This window comes from Apus apus, chromosome 8 (assembly GCF_020740795.1).
Source record: "Apus apus isolate bApuApu2 chromosome 8, bApuApu2.pri.cur, whole genome shotgun sequence".
Classification (NCBI taxonomy): Eukaryota; Metazoa; Chordata; class Aves; order Apodiformes; family Apodidae; genus Apus; species Apus apus.
The window spans coordinates 6,861,111-6,876,092 of NC_067289.1; positions in this window are offsets into that span (position 1 = coordinate 6,861,111).

Below are 14,982 nucleotides of genomic sequence, written 5' to 3' on the forward strand. Positions count from 1 at the left end.
AGCCAATCTTTTCTTGGAGAGACAACTGAAAGGACAAGAGGCAACAGATTAAAGTCACAGCAAGAGAAATTGCTATTAGAAATTCACAATGGGGATGGTCAAACACTGGCACAGAGTGGTTGGGGAACCTCCATCCAGGGAGACATAAAAAATTTGCCAAGTTGAGGCCCTGATCTGACTTTAAAGTTGGGTCTGACTTTGAAGCTGGCTCTGCTTTGAGCTGGGGAGGTAGTAGGGATTGGACCAGATGACTTCTAGAGGTCACTCCTAACATAATTGACTGTACTGTAAAAATTTACAGTGTTACTGCGGTTCTGTTTATTGACTAAATGCCTCATTCTTTTACTTTAAGCAGTATTACCCCATCCTTTTTGAGATCTATTGGTCCACAATTTCATTTTCACCGCTAACAGCCAAGAGGAGGGGTGAGTTTTACAGTGGCCGGGACTTCATAAATCCCTCATACTCTAATTCATATATACTTGATTTTGGTATAAAGTTCCACTTTCTCTTTACCTAAGGAGAGCCAAGAAGATGTATTTAAATAATCCTTCCTGCACTTCTGAAAGGTTATTCCCTTTAGCGGAACATGTGATTAAATATGGTCATTTTCACTTTATAATAATAAAGTTTCCTGAGGGTCTGGATTATTACTTAGGAATAGCTGTGCTTGCTGCACCACTCAAGCAAGGCTGGGCCTATCATCAGTTTGCATAGATCCAAGGTTTGTTTCATTAATAGAAGAAAAAAAAAAAAAAGAAATCATTTTAAAATCTAATTATCCTTCCCTCCTCAAAGAGCAATTCCTGCCTGTCTTTCCTCTCCTTTCATCCTTCCATGCAACCTGGATTTATGCTTTTTTCGTGTGTTAAAAGAAAACAAATAGAACAAATAAAATAAAATTGTATAAATAGAATAAAATTTTATCACATATTAGTCCCAACTAGAGTAACCATTCACTCCTGGCACTCTCTCTTAATAGAGGTCTACTATGCAAAGACCCAAAAAGAGAATCAAACCACTGCAGGTTTTGACCATGAATTTTGCTTCTAGCAAACTAAAGAGTTATAGCACCTATCAGCAATTTCAGAAGTCCTGAGTCTAGACCTAATGAATCACAATGAAATTGCATTGGTTGAAAGAATCAAAACAAGTTATGCGTGCACTAGAAAAAAGAACCTAAAATTTACCACCCTGTATTTTTCTTCCCTTTGTGACCATAAATAAATACTAGAAAACATTGTCTGCTAATAACTAAGACAAGGTTGTCACACATCTCATTTAGAGATTTCTAGAAGAACTTTTGAAAATCAGGAGTAATATGAGCTAGTGCATCTTCATGGTTTCTATAACTCTCTGCAAATAATTATTTCTTATTATATACTTTTATTGTATAATGTTATTAATAGAAATAATTTCTAATAATAATTCCAAGCCTTTGTTGCCTTTTCAGTTTCTTTAACAACCTCCATGAAATTCCTTCGTGGCTTTAGAAAACCTTCAACAAATCATAGTGGTGTAGTCTGTCTAAAAAGGTATCTCAAGTAGCCAAACACCATGCTAAATCTTCCCCAATTTAGGAAGCTGAAAACCTCCTAAAACAGATACACAAGACTTCAACCTTTTTTTTTTTCCTCAGTTCCACACACAATATACATAAACTCATAGAATCATAGAATGGTTTGGGGTGGAAGGGACCTTAAAGATCATCTAGTTCAAATAGCCCTGCTTAAACATTAGTCCTCTACCACAATGAAAACATGAAACTAGAAGCTGGTGCTGGTTTGAAGGTGAGATGGAAGCAGGTATTACAGTAACAGAAAATAGTATTTAGCTCTTACATGACATATATTGATGGATCATGTACAGACAAGCAATTGTAGATCTCAACATTTTTTAAAAGTTGTAGTTGGTCATAGAATCATTAAGGTTGGAAAAGACCTCTAAGATAATCAAGTCCAACTATCAACCCAACACCACCATGCCCACTAAACCATGTCTCAAAGTGCCACATATACATATGTTTTGAACACCTCCAGGGATGGTGACTGCACTATTGCCCTGGGCAGCCTGTTCCAAGGCTTGACCACTCTTTAAGTAAATATTTTTTTTCCTAATATCCAATCTAAACCTCCCCTGGTGCAACTTGAGGCCATTTCCTCTCGTCCTATCACTAGTTACCTGGGAGAAGAGATCAACCCTCACCTTGCTACAACCTCCTTTCACCTTCAGGTCCTTTTCCTCTGGGCAGCTTTCCAGCCACTCTTCCCCAAGCCTGTAGCATTACATGGGGCTGTTGTGACACATGTTGTTGACCCAACACTTGGCCTTGTTGAACCTCAAAAAACTGGCCCCAGCCCATCAATCCACCCTGTCCAGGTCCATCTGTAGAGCCTTCCTACCCTTGAACAGATCAACACTCCTGCCCAAAACTGAGCCAAGTTATATACTATTACACATATGAGATACAAAAACATAAGTAGGAATAGATGTAGGAGAAATGGACTCATATCTGCCTTCCTGTCATGATGCAGATGATTCTGCAGAGTACAGCAGCCAATAGAATTCTTAGTGGTCTAGAGGTTGTGATGTACAGTCACTCCAGTTTCCCTACACCGAAGCTGCCCAATGTAGACCAGCAGCAGCAGCTCGAGTCTCTGAGGTTTGCTGCAACCTGCAGTCACTATGGCAGCAGCAGCTTTTACATTGCTTTTTTACAAAAAGCAATGGCCAAATATTTTCTCCTAGCTTCAACAATGCTACCTGACTGGATCAGCAGTATTCACAGCCTTCCTGCCTCTCCTCAGGCAAGAAGTCTGATTCTTTTCATCAAAATGAGACAGGCTAGTAAATACAACCATGGACAGTTTTTAAATTTCCCTGTCTACTTCTGCATGAAATGGCTTAGGGGAAAACTCAGCAATGGAATCAAAGAGTGACTTCTAGCAGGGAAGTTCCTAGAGACAGCAAATTTTTCAGCTGGGACTTGTGCAAATCTCACTAATTTCTCAAGTAGAAATATCTGCTCAAATGTAAAAAGAAAGAAACCAACTACAGACAAAACAGGATTTATAAACACATACGAAAGACAAAATTTGCTGCAGAAGTTCAGAGAGAAAAATGAATCTGTGTAACAGATTTTGGTAGAACAAAATTAACACTGCTATCTCAAAATTTCCTAAGACCTAGAAAATTGCCACGTAGAGTCAAGTTAATGGCATTACAAAGAGACAATGACAGAGATGTGTACTAGACACAAAAATGACTAGAGAACTTGGAGTGAGGAAAAACAGGTATATTCTTCTGTGGTTTTAATTAGAGGGTTTGAAATATCTTCCTATTTGGACCTTACAAAAAAAAAATATAATTTTATAAGTTCCCTGAACATAAACATGGATAAAGATGGGAAGATAATATTTAAGCACATTTTTGCAAACGTCATCCTTAAAACAGAGTTCATACAGAAATATAAGCAAAACCTTTAGCATTTAGTGAAAGAGTTCAACAGTGTTTCTGAGATTACTAAAAATTTGTAAGCAGGGCTTTATTTTTACCCATTCCTAGCTGTACTAGCTGCTTTTTTCAAAGGCTTGGGTGCAGATTGTAGCAATTCAGAAGCAAAGGAAGTATTCTTGCTGTCTTTCAGTGCAGCAGTTACTGAAGAAAGCAAGAACCACAGATCTCATTTGTGAAGTTTATGTCTCCACATAAAATAGGGAGGAATGAGATGCTGAGTGTTTCAGACTGAGAGTTTCAGGGTGATTACTCCAGCTTGGTTAAACCTCTGAACAAGCAAAGTATTTTTCTGTTGAAGAGATGGTTGGCTCAGTTAATGGAGAGAACTGGTGTTACTGTTTCATTTTACATACATTGTTGTATCTTCCCCCTTATTGAGAGATTTCTGCCTTTTTAACTGCAATACATTTCTGCCTCACTCCTTCAAGCACATGCTCATGTCAGAAAGAATCACCATCTCAATTAGCTATACTATTAGCAACTCCAGCAAGAACCAAATAATAAATCTCTTTGTAGATTAAATATTTGGAAAAGCCCTCAGTAATGACAACCATAGTCTTTCTTTCTGCAGGTAACAGAGCCCCTTTATTTTCTGAATTTTTCATCTGTTGTCACACATAAGTGAAACATTATTCAAAACAGAAATAATAATTCTGTAGGGGATAGAAGTTTCAAAAATGTAACCCAAGAAACTATTTACATCTGTATGCATGTCACACACTTGTCTCAAGACCTTCAAGTTTGAAATTAATAAAATGGTGGCTACTATCTTCCCATACCCGTGCATCTGCTTCACAAAGCCCTCCCTGAAAAGGCACAGCACTATGTGACCATGTGGCCTGGTTACAATTTGCTTCCCACTTCTAATTGGAGGGTAGTGAGGTCTCTCCTTGATAATATATGGTCATTGAGGTAGGGAGAAGTAAAAAGGGATGTTTCAGGCTTCCAGAACATATTCAAGAGAGTAAAAATATTTCTCAACAAGTGACCTAGATTTTGCAGTGCCTTACTTTGCAATACCTTTCTACATATATTTTAAACAAAATTTTGCTGTTAATCTGCAGTCCCAAAAGTCTGAGCCACCTGCAGAATGTTCTGCCATGACTGTTCCAGGATGCAGCCAGTCACTTCAGAGCACATGCTCTTCTTTAGGGAAACACTGTCTGCCACAGTTTCATTTAATTTGCAGGAGATTAGGTAGAAAATTGCTGCTTTAGGACAGCTCCTTATCAAGCTGCTCAACTTTGTCTCCTTGCTCTCCATTGTCTCCTTGATGTTTAGCTGCCTGTTGTGGCCTATTTAATACTTATCCTGTCAGGTTTTAAGAGTAGTTTTTCTACTGCATATTTTACAGACTGTAGTATAGAAGACCCTTGGATTCAATACCATAGAGAATGGATATAGAATGGATAACAAGAACAATAACAACAATAATTAGAGTGGATATAGAACGGATAACAGCAACAACAGTTATAACTATAAATGCTACCTGGATCATGGCATGTCAGAGTAGATAGAGATGAGCCTCAAATATGCTAACCTAGACTATTTTCCTACCCTTTTTGCCTGTCATCTTCATAAGACTCTTCATCCTCCTCTGTGCTTCACTTCCCCCAACTATGAAATGGAACTAAAATAACTTTTACTTAGCTTTTCTAATATATGGTGTGAACCCTGCTCATGCCAAGTCCTTCATAAAAGCTTGTATAGCAAGGTGACTATACTAATATGATTACTGCAGAACATAAACATTGCTGTTGTAAGCAAATCTTGTTCTTCCACTGCTCATTTGCAGACTCAATCTGACTGCAACATCCAGCTGCCTTAGAGCCAAAGGCCATGTCCAGGAAAAGCAGATAATTATAGTAGTGACAATGAAGTGGTCTAGAAGACCATTATTTGTCAGAATAAGCTGTGCTACACTTGCTGAACATTAACCTGAGTATTAGTAAAGCATTTCAGTCAATGAAGTGTCTTTTATGTAAAGAGGAGCAACAAACTCCCTAAAAATGCTTACCAAACTAGAAATACTTTCTACCATATATTTAATTAGCTCTATGGTCCTAAATTCCACAGTATATACTGGAGGTCTCAGTTTTACACAAGCAAGAATTGAAAATAATATAATACTGGTGGGAAACGTCTCACGATACGACAAAACGAAGCAGAGTAACAAGCAATGAGGTGCAGCAGAACAGCAAGAGGAGTTCTAAATGGACAACTCTCATAGCTGCTTCTTCTAGCACATTATGTTTTATAAAGTAACATCGAAATGCCAATGACTCCTTTTACTCTGACAAGGTGATTCTCATGCCAAAAAAGGGCTCATTTCAGTGATTAGTAGAATGTGACAACTGTATTTATTTTTTCAAATTAGACCTATGATAGTCCCAGAGACAGTTAAAAGGCAAGAACAAGAGCTCCTGTTGAAGCATAAAACCATCAGCATCGCATTCCCACTGTACTGATGTTTAGAAGACAATAACCATATAGCTGGTGAGACACTTGAAAGTGGAAAAGTACTGTAAGAAATTCCTGACAGAAGCACGAGCAGAAGTTTTAGTTCAAAGGCTGTATCCATATGGTCCTCCAGTTTAATTGTAACACTGTTGTTTTCAGGTTTCTTGTCACAATAAATAAATGCCATTTGGCCTGAATAGCTGGTTTTAGTCCCATTTAGAATAAAACCTAAGAGACCCACTTCAGAGAACAGGGTATTGTTACAGAATATTAGTCCTCTGCTGCTTAAGTAAATGCCAAGGCAAAGCTGAGTCATTTAGCCAAAATAATTCTTGAGGCAAAGCCTATTTAAAGCAGGAAGCATCAATTTGATTTATGCTGTATCAAAAGTCTAGAGTACATGCAAGTTATCTTGCTTGCTGATTTTCAGTGAAGATGCTTTATTTATTATTCATTTATCATGCAGATACTTATTTTACTATTTTGTAAATACCTTCATTCTAAGTGGAATCACAGGGAAAAATAATCCTAACTACTGTTTTCATTCAAGGGTGACACAGTAAGAAATTAACAAGGATTTTGAAACATGTCCACTTAGTCATTCTGGAAGTGGTTGCATTTTGGGGTACTTCGATGTAGGTTGGCTTTCACAGGACATTGAAACATCACAGTCTAAAAAACATTTTGACCATCATTTGATCATTTCATCCAGAAACATCAGCCTTATTCACTCAAAAACCCTGAGTAATGAAAGTCAATACCCACTGGACAGATAGACATTCAGCCACATACTCTGACAGGCAATCTGTTCATTCTTGGAAAGCCTACCAATAACAGGGGGGGGGGGGGAAGTAAAACAATAAACACTAAGACAGCCTCAACTTTGCCAAGTCACTTGCAACACTGTGAGTTGTGGAGGAAGACTCAGGATCAGCAAGCAAATCTTACAAATCCTTCAATCAGACCATCAGAGGCAACCATGGTGAATACATGACTGTAATGTGGAGATGGATGAGGGAGCATTAAAGGAAGTAACAAACAATAAGTCACAGAGCCTTGAGGACGAAAGAGATGGAATGAACCACTGAAGTGCTTAGGAGACTCACTGGAGTGCCAAGAACAAGAGCTGGCCTTGGTTTGGACATTAGGCACAACTTAATACAGATGTTAAAAACAATAATAGGTTAAAAAGTACCTTTGCCAGTTGGCCTGAGTATTGGGAAACTCTCCTACTTTCTCAGGCCCTTATGGAATCACAAAAAAAAATAATAAAATTAAGTCTTAAATATAGGGAGTGCTACATGTTTGATTGTACAGTGGCAGTGCAAGTCTGCACATGGAGCAAGAGAAGTGATTAGTGCACATCAGTACAGCATCTGTGACAATTGAGATCAGTTTGCATTTATGTGACATTTATACACAGAAAAGCATTCTATTCATTACAGATTAATTTTTTTTTTGCACACTGATTTTTACTTTCTAAAAATAAATACCATTTTGCTTTAGAGAAAACATTTTTTGAGATTTCTAAAACATGAAGTTTTAAATGTGATAACATTAATGAGAGTTCTGGCATGGACATGAACCTGTGAATGACAGAACTCATGCTGTTTCCCTGGGATCTAGATTACACCTATTAATATACTTGCTCCTGGTTTTATTTTACAGCTTGAGTAAGCAAGATACTGGACTTCTGGACTTTAGAAACATGAAGAATCCAAACTAGGCACTGTCAGCTGGGGTTATCAGATGCTGCTTACCCACATCCGTAAAATTTTTGCCTCATTATATACCATTCTCCTCTTCTTCTCCCACAGTTCTCAGTAAGTATCTAGCCTTAAACTAAAGCTCTCATTCAGTCAACAAGCAAAGATCAATAATTAGATTAAACAATACATGCGTTTCTTGTGTCATGTGCTTCATTGATTAGTTACCTGTGTAAAGTATTTTGGATCTTTCGGTACAGAGTATGAGATGTAAGTCACTCATTAGCCTCTCTGACTTGACAAGTACAATCAGCTCAGGTTATCTGTGAATAAACAGCACCATAGGTGAAGTAGCTCCCAAGACGGCTTGATGCAAAGGCAGCTGATTGGAAAGCGTTTAGCAACTTAGGTGCACTGCCAGATAAATGCAGGTGCACTAACTCCCTGGTCTGCCAAGAAGCAGAACAGATGTGCTAGCAGAGCACAGAATTTAGGCTAGTCGAGCCTGCTGTGCCTGAGCTGGTTAAGTATAAAGCCAGGCTGGGTATCTCTGTACCACACTCCTCTTGTGTTTCACACAGCTCAGACTCCGTGCTGTCTGTAGTAAACAAGGATCAGCTCCACTCAGAGTCCTTTGGGTGCTTTTCCTTTCCTGTCTTTCCCTAGCAAATACTGAAAGCCCCTGGAGTATCCAAGATACCAAAGCCCCTCAATTATCCTCAAAAATAGACAGCTGACAGTTAAAAATATTCTCCTAGCTTTTCAAAGCTGGCAGACTGGCCTCTAACAGTTGTTGGAATTTTTCCTTCCATATTCTGTAGCATGCTTCTCTGAAAGTGTATGTGCATTGTGCCTCACTGATACTGTTGTTGAAACATCCTTCAGCTCTTGTAAAGGAGTTTTCTTACCCAGAAACAGGCTTCTGCTTATGTGGGTGGTGATTCATGGGCAGTGTCATTAGGAATGGAATTGAAATCTCTGGAGTGCAACACAACTGGGCTTTGCCAGTCTTAGCTACTTCAGCCATTGTCAGACTCTGTGTCAAGTTGAAATTTCTATTATGCTATCTACATTTAATAGCTGCTATTAATACAATTTATGCTTCACTAAGCATGAATTCGAAGTGAACCAGGCTCTGAAGCCTCAGTTCAATGAAGTGCTGAAGGACAAACAGAACTATTTTTATTCCTAGAAGTGTCAGCAGGACAGTGAAGAACACTTGTTTCCACTGTTCATCCACCCAGAACCAGGTGGCTCTTTGAGAAGGACAATTCCCTCACAGGTGGATTTTTGTTTGGTTTGGGTTTGTTTTGTTGCTTGTTTTTGTTTTGTTTTGTTTTGTTTTTTCCTTTAAATATCTTGTTTCAGGCTTAGGCAAAAGACACAATGAACGCTGCACTATAATATATGTTTGTTCTCACTTAGACTAATTTTTGTTTTACAAGTCATAGCATAAAACCTGCTAGTTAAAAGAGATAGCCCTTCTAACTTGCCTTGCACTTCCAGGAGCAACTGAGGTACTTTCATTTGAATGGGTCTGCTTTAAACACTTGCCCATTGCCACATAGGCTATACCTGCAGTCATATTATGCTGCCTGGTGTCAGACAGACACCCCGGAAGAGATGTGTGCTGTGGCCTGCACAACAGGTACAGCCCCTGCCAGCAGCTCAACTGCCTCCTTCTCTGGCCATGCAGATGCCCAGCCATGGGGCAGTGAGGAGGCTGTACACTGGCCTGGCCTGTTCTTTCACGGACAGTGCAGATGTCTCAAGTGTTTTCTAACCTATAGGCTCATACCTAAGGCTAAAAATTGACACAGAATCAAGTTACAGATGCAGTGGTAGCTCTGGTTTGTCACGTCCTCAGTAGCAATTGCTTTTCTACAATAGGGAGGAAGTTTTGCTGTAACTGAAAGCAGTAGAGCCTGTTCATCTCAGGAAAAAAGTTCACAGAAAGACTCTTGAAGAATTGTGGGCCTTGGTTTTGGCTTGATTCCAAAGCATTTTCAAGTGGGGTCAGATTTATATCTCTATGAGAGTATAAACACTGCTCAAACAAGCTGCCACCCTTTGGAAGTTAGCACAGAATAGCTATTCCCTTGGCGTAATTTATTCCTGAGCTCACGTGTCCGGTGGGATAAGAGAAACACTCCCCTCAGTATCACCTTGATTAGGGACCATAAGAGCATATACAGAGGTGGCAGTTTATGGAAAGACAGTTATGGAAAGGAGGCAGGACACTGAGGGAGTAGAGGGAGAAGCAGCTGATGAAAAGGAGGATATGAAGGGAGGGTCCATCGGGTGATTGACACATGGATTAGGTGCATGTGCTGTGCAGTGTAAGACTCTGATCGATGTTGCCTGATTAGTGTTGGCAGACACCAGACACTTGTTTAAGTGCATTCATTTCATGCAACTGTACTTTACAGGAGCTGTGATTGAGTTTTAGGGAGTTTCATCAAGAGGCTATTCAAATGCCAAGTCTGCTTCCAGTTACTCAGCTTTCACAAATGTGAGAAAAACACTGAGTCTTCTTTGAGTTACATCTAACTTTCTGGTTTTGTGAGCCAGGAAAAAATTATGTTCTACTTTAATGGAACACTTAACTCAAAGCATTCCTACTTTATTGTTTTTGTAGCAAGATTGTTGACTCTTAATGGGTCAAAGACCAGTATCTTCTGAGGTACGCTACAGGTACATAGCTTCATTACTGCATACCAAATCCAACCATCTGAGACTAATTTTGTCTTCATTCTATCATACATTTGTTACAATTATGCCTGCTTTAATTATTAATTTCTTCTTAGAAAAATGTCACTTGTATCTCCAGTCATGCTCCCTGGCTACTTAAATACTTTACAAAGACATAACCTATTTTGCCCAACGTACAACAGAGAGGTAGGTAGTCCAGGAATATTTCAAGTCTCAGTTGTTTGAGTCTTGTAACAGCAGTATGTTACTCATCCGACAAGTCCCTCATTCTAGTAAGTCTACCATCCAGCTTGTCCTAAGATATCCAAAGTAAATTCTGCAGTTACCTAAGCTTTCCAAATAAGTAATCTGAAACAGAATGTGATGATATAGGGTGCTCAAGGTCAGAAGCCCCTTAATAGTGCATTTTATCCACATCAGGCTGTATCAAGAACAGGTTTTACAAGAAACATGGACAGTCAGCAAAGAGAAGTAATAAGCTGAAAATGTTAAGTTCTATATAACGGAAAGGAACAGAACTGTTGGGAAAACCATGGAAGAAATTATGCTAGGAAAGAAACTAACCCTTGGGAATAGACCACCTTGGGAAAGTGCCCTCCCACCAGGAGCTACTGTATCTCCTTCCAATGACTGAATTTCCAGATAAGAGCTATTAACCATCACAAAACATCTAATCCTTTTGTCCTGTAAAACTTTTGTAGACAGAGAACTGGGAATGCAAGATTTATATCAAACAAGTGGGATAAGTACAAACTTTTGGGATATACCAGACATTCTTAGCAATTTAAGAAAAATTGTAACCCATTGCCATCTTAGCTGTTACCCAGACAGTTTTTTGTGTCTAGTATAGTAGAGGGGATTTTTAAAGGATAGGCATGTAGTTATTTTAAGGAACCAAAATTTTGGAAGTATGTGGCTCTTTAATATCAAGGTTTAGCTAACTTATGTGAAAATACTCAATTCTTAAATGTATCACAAAAGAAATTAACAACTGTTATAAAGAATATTATCAGAATCATCAAACCTACAGAGATCAATTCCTCGTGGAAAATTTTGCACAGATTTTTAAGACCAGCATCTGAGATTTGGTAGTGGAGATTCAATTATTAGTTAGCTTCTGAAGGATGATTTTAAAAAAAAAAAAAATCTACAAAAATGAGCAGTTGTTCTTTATTGCTTATAGTAGCTGTTTGGAGCAAATTCAATAGAAGCCTCGTGGTTTTACTTTTAATTGGTTCCATAGGATGCTCCCATAAGGGAAACATTTTTGAGCAAAATTCCACTGAGATCTTTTCATCATGTTTGCATAAGTCTGGTCATGCATCATTACTGAAAGCCTGTTTTATTTCTAGCCCTAAGTCTAACATAAAGCATTTTTTCTGTTGACATTTCTTATTTTAAGCCTCAGATGCAGAAAACAGCACAAGCAGCTCATAGCCACATTATGTATGGTATTCCTAAACTACTTGTGCTTGAAGTAAGAGAATATGTAACAAACATCCTGTGATTTATAACTGAAAGAATGAAATCATAAGAGAAACAAATTTGCAGGTAAAAAGTACCAGTATTAATTCAACTGTGCTCCCATCATTTTCACAGCCCAAACTCATATTTGTTACACATTGCTTGGAACTGCTTATTTTGAGAGGGAAAACTGCACCTTGCAGACACCTCCACTTTATTGCTAAGTACCAAGATAAAAATTTCCCCTTCCTACTTTCCTCTGGTCTGAAAAGGAAATAATTTTTTTTTTTCCGTTTTCTCATGACAAGCAAACATTAACATTGATGAAGAAACTGCAGCTAATCCACATTGCTTAAGTCACACGGCAGACCCTCACACTCAGCACATCCCTGCAGTTTGGTATAGGTCCATAAAAAGACAGGACTTGCCTAAAACTAGTCTGAAGTTCTGGATCTAAACAAAATATCTAGGCAGCCCAGATGCCAGCTCCATTATTTCCTTGTAGGTCCTGGTACAGAAGCATGCCAAGAAAGGAAGAGAGGTTTGAAATGAAGCTACATTTCATAGGCCAATAAAACAGCTTGTTGATGAAGATCTAGACAAATCTGCAAATACAAATTCCCAAGGTACTCAGTTACTCCTGCTTTCTTTAGGGTTCTAAAGTTTTCATAATTAATTGGCAATTAATAATTAGTTGTAAAAGTGATTTATTGGAGTTAACTCACATGATCTAAAGAGATAGAACAAACAGAAAATTGCAACTCATCATCCACAGAGTAAAATAATCAGAATGCTTTTTGCTAAAAACATGCATCTGAACACATTAATATTCTTTAGCTGACAGATAGCTGTTAAGCCATGGTAATTGAATTGTTTGTTACAGCCCTAATGCTGAAATAATTTTTTTTTTCAAATTGTGATGAGAAAAAGTAACCAAACAAACAAGCACCAACCAAGAATACCCCTAAGCAGATGTTACCGTGGAGAATTGGCAATCATTCTGTTCACAGACTTATCAATAATGGAAATGAAATATGGAGCAACTGGAAACAACTGACAAACTGGCTTGATCAGGAATGGTCTTTCAATTCAAATGACACTGCTTGACATGGTGATGTCACCAGCAGAACAAGGCAACTTAAATAATATACACTAAAGGAAAAGTTTGTCCTCAATAATGAGAGGTTAGTAGGGGTTCAAGCACGTCTACCTGAAGGGCCACCAACCGTGTGAGAGCACCACTCACTAGCTGCCAGTACAAAATAGGTACAAAAGTGCAGAGAATCAGGACCAGCAGATATCCAACCCACATCTCAATGTGATCACTTCCCACACAGAATGGTAAAACTACACACCATACATTTACCTGGCCCTACCAATAAAGGACTCTCGTCTTCCTCACTCCACCAAAATAAATAAATAAACCAATCAATTTATGTACTGTTTCTAAATCAAGGAGGAAGGGCATAAGAAAAAAAATGTTTGCAACTTCTGTCATTTTAAGGTATGATCTAAAAAGAAAAAAAGTATCGCAGTACCACGGTTCAATAAAACAGTGGGTGCTGGATTTCTATGGATCAGGTTAATTTTCAACCAGTTCTTCACTGTTATAAAGAAACTGAATTATTTTAGAAATGAAATTATTCTGATGTTCCAAAGAGTCTCAGTACATATCATCCAACTTAACATCACAGCTGAACTCATGAACCGGGACATCTTGGAGATCTGCAACCTCAAGGGTGTTTGCATCACTGTTATGGATTTTTCTTTTCTGCTTTTCACTCTCACTGTTTTTCTACTGTCTAAATCACATATGCTCTGTGCTTTATTCAAATAATCCAAATTTTTCTTCCCCTTAGCCTGGATGATGAAGACCTGATCACAGACCTAATGAAAACAATTATATGGTGACTTTTAAAACTGTTTAGGGATGCAGATTAGCACCTAGTGAGACTTTCAATAGCATCAAGGAGCCTAATTCCAATAAGGATCTGTTTGTCAAAACAGTTTTACAAATTTGGCCGATAAATGCTTGTCCATTGATTTTCATGAACACACTGGTAACTTTAACAAGGATGAAGAGAGAAAATTCACTATATAGTAAGAAGTTTAATAAAATATTACAATTATAGCCTCATTTTAGTACCTGAACTCCTTGAAAATCCATGTTCCTTTTGTACTAATTAATTTCTCCTGAGCTCCATTCTTTTTATTTTGCTCCACTCTCCATAACTGACTTTGAAAGCTTGCAGCCTAAGGCAGTCATGCAGTCTCTGCAAGGACTCCTTTTACAAAGAGGCTTGATCATCTCTTGATGACATGTAGTCTAATTAGCAAACCAGGTAATGGTGGGCAAGGCAGCAGGGGCAAAATCTATTAAAAGCAACTAGTACTTGATTAATTTTCTTGGGAAAAGAAAAATTCCTTTTATTATTGGTGTGTTTTTTTTCTTTTCCACAGAGAGTCTGCTTTATCAGAAGTCTTGTGCCCTGAACCATTAATTAATTAAACTTGTGGTTTCAACTAGCTCCCAGTGTAACCTGTTTAATTTCATCCTGGCTGAAGGAAAACTCCCTAGCAATTGACTTTCAGTTGTTTAAGTGTCTTAAAAATCAGGAACTTTTGAATCTAATTGTGTAATAGCATAATTGTTAGGATTATAGTTCCTATTGTTAAAATATTAATGTATTGTGCACTATGAAAAGCAATTCATTGTATTTATTTTTTAAATTATTTTAGGATATAAATTGCATGTACTGAAAATCTTTTGCGCTGCACCCCTTTGTTCTAGTCTCTTGGCAGTTCCAGGATTGCTCTGTAGGGCTGTCACTGTAACAAACTATTCCTGACCAACTATTTTACCACTGCAGTCTCGAAAGTGGATGGAATCAAATGGTCTTAATAGCATCTCCATTGCTTCATTTCTGTCCTGTAGAACAGCCTTTCAGGTGGCTGGTTTTAGGAACCAAAGGAGAGTTTCTCTTGGCCCAAGGGATCCAAGGGCATTACTTAACTCCTCCAGATAACCCTAGCTAGGAGAGTATCTCAATCGAGACAGTACCAGCATCTAAGGTTTCAAACTACTTTGCAAGGACTAGAAAAGTGAAAGATGAAGGACAATACA